The sequence below is a fragment of the Pan troglodytes genome, chromosome 11 (assembly GCF_028858775.2).
Source record: "Pan troglodytes isolate AG18354 chromosome 11, NHGRI_mPanTro3-v2.0_pri, whole genome shotgun sequence".
NCBI classification, from domain to species: Eukaryota; Metazoa; Chordata; class Mammalia; order Primates; family Hominidae; genus Pan; species Pan troglodytes.
Genome location: NC_072409.2, coordinates 10,056,460 through 10,062,750, shown reverse-complemented (window position 1 = coordinate 10,062,750; position 6,291 = coordinate 10,056,460). Strand labels below are relative to the sequence as shown.

Sequence of the window (6,291 nt, the reverse complement as noted above, 5' to 3'; positions counted from 1 at the left end):
TGCGTGCCGGCTTCGTTCCGGCCGAAATTTGAAAGGAGGAAAAACGACGCGATCGACTGGAGGACCCTGCCGGCCGGGACTGGTCACCCGCAGAGAAGGAAGAAGGACGAGGATGCGGATGGCGGCGCTGGTGGCAGGGACCGGCGTCTCTGTGCGCGCGGGCCGGGACCGCGATCCTCGCGCTGGGGCCAGCCAGCCGCCGCCCCGAGAGGTCTCGCCCGCGCTGAGCCCTGTCCCTGGGGCCCCCGCCCCTGTTGCGCCCGGAGCTCAGCCACAGATGTCCAGCCACAATTCTCGGTTGGCCGCAGACTCGTACAAGAATTGCGTTTGGACAATCAGTGGCGAAGCCCCTGAGTTCAGGGCCCTGGTCTCCTGCGGGGTTCCCCTTCGCTCCTAAAAAGCGCCAGTCCAGGACAGCTCGGAGCTGCGCGTCGGACCACCTAGCAGGCGCTCAGCAGCGGCTGCCCATCCGGCGGTAAGGTGGACTAGCAAGCACGCGGATCCTGACCCTGTGCGGGGATCCCCATCGCCCCTGGCGTGGCTCCTTCGATCGCGGCCCGGAGTCCGCAGAGTGGCCCGCGTTGGGTCTCAGCGCCGCCCCAGGTCGAGGGGGAATCTCCTCTGTCTGGCCTGGGGAACCCCGACTCCCCTCTCCCTGCCCCCAGCCTGGGATCTCCGGGAATCCGGAAGGCAGGAGCCCCAGGCCGGGTCGCGTTTCCGAGCCCGGGGTCCGGGCTGCTGGATTCGTGGGTCCCCCGCCCCCGCCCAGCCCCGCGCACGCACCGGCTCGGGCGCTCTCCGCTTTCCTGTGGCTGAGTCGCGGCCGGGGCGCCTGCGGTGGCGGTGGCGGCGGTGGCCCGGGCGGCGGGGAGTGCTGGAATGCGCCGCCGGGTCACCTGCAGCGCCCGTGGAGCCGGACTGGGAGCCGGCGGGCTGCCGAGGCGCAAGGCTGAACCCGAGCGGGCGCCTCTGGCGGCTCGGGGCCGGGGCGGGCTTTTAGTGGGCCGCTCCAACAATACGGGCCTGGCGCGGAGAAAGGGGCTCGGCTGCAATTGGTACTGGATTTGAATAACGCCACGGGGCCATCAATGGTCATTGTGTCGGCGGGTAATGAATCTCCGCTGTCTCTCGGGCTGGCCAGGCAGCTGCAACCTGCGCTCAGGCAGCTCTTAAAGACATAGCGTGCCCCTCCCCGGGGGCCGCCTCCCCCTCTGCACCGGTCGGACCCCTCGTCCTCCCACCCCCACTCGGCGCCCTCAACTCCCGATGCCCCGCCTGCTCCCTCGGCCTGACCCCTTTGCCCATCGCCCCCTCCCTTCTCCTGGGCCAGGCACCAGCATCCCGGCCCTGCTCTCCCGTGGACCTGACTCAGGCCCCGGCCTTGGCTGAGCTCTCCAAGAGCACCCAGGGCACCCCAGAGTCTTTTACGGCCCACCCCCTGTCTCCCAGCTGCATGGAAACCAAAGGCCTCTGGAGCCCCCTCCCTAGGCCCCTGCCCAGGGGCTTCCACTGGAGGGTGAGGGGGAACAGTCTGGAAGTCAGAGGGTCACCCCCTGAGAAGACCACGCTGAAGGATAAAGGAGAAGGGGGTACAGTCCCCACCCCTGGGCTGAGGATGCCATCCCTGGAGACCACACCCCACGCGGGAGCTGGAGCCTGCCCCCTCCCCCGACCAAGGACCAGAGCTTGATTCCCAGGCTCCAGCAGGCTCCTGGGTACCTCGGGGCTAGCAGCAAGGGTGGGGGGAGGGGAGCAGGTGGGTGTGAGAGGGGCGTGGAATCTGTGAATGCTTGTCTTGTCATTGTCTCTTCCATTGGACAGTCCACCCATCCAGGAGAGCAGGGGCTCTGTCCAAGGTCTAATGCACCCCCAGCCCCACCCCCAGCCTGGTCTGGCAGAGACGGTTCTCAGTCTACTGGGTAAATACATAGCCAGCTTCTCACCCCCAAAGCCCAGCCTGTCTTTCCCAATGAACCTCACACCCTAAAGTGGGAGTGTGTGGCCATTTTTCCCATACAGCCTGCCTTCCATTCACCCCAGGGTTCTCCAAGCACCCAGAATACCCCTGCCTCTGTCCTGGCACACCAAGCTGCCTTGCTCTGAAATGCTCTCCTGTCCTCACAATCTCTGGGTGGCCTTGCCACGTGCCCGGCTGAATTGTGAATATCGGTTTGTCTGAGTCTCCTCCCTAGGACAGGAAACGGGTCCTATGGATCTTTGTGCCTCCAGGGCCTAGTAGAGTGCCCTCCCCCCAACCAATCATTAAATATCTGTGGGTGGTTGTACGCATGCCCGGTGACTTTAAAATGAGCCACATAGACTTCTTGGAGTTTCTTATAAAAGTTGAAAGAATGTTGCTTGTGGGAGGTAATTCTTGCAGCCCGGGTTTTACAGGGAGGGAGTCCTGCTAACCAGATCCCAACTCCTGGGAATGCTCCATTTGGTAATAATAACAGCAAAGAGTGTATTGTGTGCCAAGCACTAAGCTCTTTGAAGGTAGTAGCTCACTGATTCCTCACAACAACCCTGGAAAGTAAGTGCTGTTATCAGCCCCATTTTACAGATGAAGAAACTGCAGAGCCCTCCTTCCTTAGGCTCCTCCCTGGAGCTTCCAGCTGGAGAGGGAGGGGGAGCATTCTGGAGGTCACAGGGTCACCCCCTGAGAAGACCATGCTGGAGGATAAGACAGAAGGCATGCAGCCCCAATCCCCAACCTCCAGAGACCGCACCCACTAGGGATCTAGAAACCCAGAGCTTTAGGACTTACTGCACACTCTAGTTTCCCAGCCTTTATTTAGTAGGTACAGAGGGGATGGACGTAAATGCACACTTAAAACGGCTAGACCCAGGAGACACTCTGTATCACCTTATATTAATACATTATAATCCAGTCCCAGCCCACCCCAGCCTGGCATGAACACAACCAAGATGGACTGGGCAACAATAGTCTCTGATTACCAGGTGCCATGGCTGGTGTCCATAATCCCAACACTTTGGGAGGCCGAGGCTGGAGGCCAAGGCAGGAAGATTGCTTGAAGCCTGAAGTTAAATACCAGCCTGTGACTGGTGAGGTGACTCATGCCTGTAATCTCAGCACTTTGGGAGGCCGAGGCGGGCAGATCACTTGAGCCCAGGAGTTCAAGACCAGCCTGGGCACATGGCAAAACCCCATCTCTACTAAAAACACAAAGATAAGCCAGGTGTGGTGGCAAGCGCCTGTAATCCCAGCTACTCAGAAGGCTGAGATATGAGAATCACTTAACCTGGCAGGTGGAGGTTGCAGTGAGCCTAGATCGTGCCACTGCACTCCAGCCTGGGCAACAGAGAGACTTGGTCTCAAAAAAAAAAAAAACAAAAAACAAAAAACCAGCCTGGGCAAAAAAGTGAGACCCCCATCTCTACAAAAATAAAAATAAACTATTTATTTATTTATTTTAAGAGGGAGTCTCGCTCTGTCACCCAGGCTGGAGTGCAGTGGCACAATCTCGGCTCACTGCAATCTCCACCAACTGCGTTCAAGCAATTCTCCTGCCTCAGCCTCCAGAGTAGCTGAGATTACAGGTGCCCGCCACCATGCCTGGCTAATTTTTGTATTTTAGTACAGATAGGTTTTCACCATGTTGGTCAGGCTGGTCTCAAACTCCTGACCTCAAGTGATCCACCCTCCTCAGCTTCCCAAAGTGCCAGGATTACAGGCCTGAGCCACCACACCTGGCCAAAATAAAGATTTTTAAATAAAAATTTAAAAAAGAGTTGGGGGCTGGCCGGGTGCAGTGGTTCACACCTGTAATCCCAGCACTTTGGGAGGCCAAGGTGGGCGGATCACAAGGTCAGGAGATCGAGACCATCCTGACTAACACAGTGAAACCCCGTCTCTACTAAAAATACAAAAAATTAGCCGGGCGTGGTGGTGGGCGCCTGTAGTCCCAGCTACTCCTCCGGAGGCCGAGGCAGGAGAATGGCATGAACCCGGGAGGCGAAGCTTGCAGTGAGCCGAGATCGTGCCACTGCACTCCAGCCTGGGCGACGGAGCGAGACTCCATCTCAAAAAAAAAAAAAAAAAGAGAGTTGGGGGCTCCCAAGCTAGGTCCTAGCTGCCTTCTAGGAGAAGGGCTTTTCTGTCCCCAGGGTACATTAGAGCCAATTTTTTTTTTTTTTTTTTTTGATGGAATCTCGCTCTGTCCCCCAGGCTGGAGTGCAGTGGCGTGATCTCGGCTCATTGCAAGCTCCCCCTCCCGGGTTCATGCCATTCTCCTGCCTCGGCCTCCCGAGTAGGTGGGACTACAGGCACCCACCACCACGCCCGGCTAATTTTTTGTATTTTTAGTAGAGGCGGGGTTTCACCGTGTTAGCCAGGATGGTTTCGATCTCCTGACCTCATGATCCGCCCGTCTCGGCCTCCCAAAGTGCTGGGATTACAGGTGTGAGCCACTGCACCCGGCCAGACAGCCAATTTTTTTTTTTTTTTTTTTTTTGAAACGGGTATCTCCCTATGTTGCCCAGGCTGGTTCTCGAAATCCTGGGCTCAAGGGATCCTTTCACCTCAGCCTCCCGAGTAGCTGAAATTTGACAGGAATGTTCCACCATGCCCAACTGAGGTATTTAAAGCCCATCAGTACTGGGCAGAGAAGTGAGTTGCCCTCACCCGCACCCTCAGGGAACTGAGGAGCCAAGAAGGCTGCTAACTGCAGCCACTGAACAGATATTGATGGAATGCCTACTGTGTGCTCGCCCAGGACTCGGCAGAGGACAGATGTCCCCAGAGGAGACGCACAGTGTGGGACGGAGGCAGATCCTGGGGGAGGAGGAGTGGGGAGTTAGGTGAAGGCGAGCACTGTCCCAGGTGGAGGGAACAGCGTGCTCTAAAGAAGTACTTGGCGAGCTCAGAGAAGGAAGGAAATTTGGTGTGGCTGGAGCGCAGTGAGGAAGGGGAAGTTCCACATAAAGCTGAGGTCGACCTTGCCAGGCTCTTAGGCTATTGGGAGGATTTGCGATTATATCCTAAACGCGGTGGGGATCCTGAAAGGTCTGACAAGTTCAGATTTACATTTTTAAAGGTTTGCTGGGACTGAAGTGTGGAGAATAGGGGGAGGGGGGATAGGGGGATAGGGCAAGTTTGATGACCAGAGACCAGTTAGGCTACTGCTGGTTCCCAGGTGAGGGCCGGCGGTGGCAGAGCAGGCTCTGGAGCCGTGTTCTTGACGGTCTATCTGAGTGATTCTCCGTGAGCAACGCTTAGTGGACCGATGTTTGCAAAGCACTGTGTGTGCACTGAAGGTAGGGGAAGGGAGAAAGGCAAATAGTGTCATTGCCCCCCGGAAGTAGCCAGTATCCAAGTGGACCAACAGACACAAATACCCAGCCAACTCTAATGAAAGCAGAGCCCCGGGAAAGCACGGTAGCTGAAGAATTAGCAAGGTTCTGGGGATTATAGAAGACAGAGATTCATTCCAACAGGGAAGCTGTGGGAAGACTTCAGGAAGAGCCAGCATTGCCTTGGGCTTCCAGGACAAGTGATTCCAGGAGGCTGAATCTTAGTGACAGCCTCTGTGCCTATCCATCGTGCCTGTCCTGCCTCTCTAGAAATGGGTGGGTGTTAGGATCCAAACACCCTCTGCATGTGCTTGCAGTTAAGTAATGTGTCATCATGAGCTTCCACCTTCACCACCATACAGCCCGGGTGTGCATGCACACACACACAGCACACACACACAACCAACTCTCAGGAAGATGGCAGAGTCAGCAGGATGCAGTGGCTCACACCTGTAATCCCAGCAGTTTGGGAGGCTGAGACGGGCGGATCACCTGAGGTCAGGAGTTTGAGACCAGCCTGGCCAACGTGGTAAAACCCCGTCTCTACTAAAAATACTAAAATTAGTCGAGCGTGGTGGCAGGTGCCTGTAATTCCAGCTACTCAGGAGGCTGAGGCAGAATTGTTTGAACCCAGGAGGCGGAGGTTGCAGTGAGCTGAGATCCCACCACTGCACTCCGGCCTGGGTGACAGAGTGAGACCTTGTCTCAACAAAAAAATTAAAAAAGAAGACCGGGCGCGGTGGCTCACGCCTGTAATCCCAGCACTTTGGGAGGCCGAGATGGGTGGATCACAAGGTCAGGAGATCGAGACCATCCTGGCTAACACGGTGAAACCTCATCTCTACTAAAAATACAAAAAAATTAGCCGGGCATGGTGGCAAGTGCCTGTAGTCCCAGCTACTCGGGAGGGTGAGACAGGAGAATGGCGTGAACCCGGGAGACGGAGCTTGCAGTGAGCCGAGGTCACGCCACTGCACT

General features: G+C 56.9%; 1 non-coding gene across 1 annotated transcript; it reads right to left on the bottom strand.

Moving 5' to 3' along the window:
- Positions 1 to 260: 260 nt before the first annotated feature.
- On the bottom strand, positions 261 to 356 carry MIR219-2 (microRNA mir-219-2). The gene has a single exon (NR_035718.1). It is a non-coding gene; the product is annotated as a microRNA mir-219-2 (primary transcript).
- Positions 357 to 6,291: the final 5,935 nt, after the last annotated feature.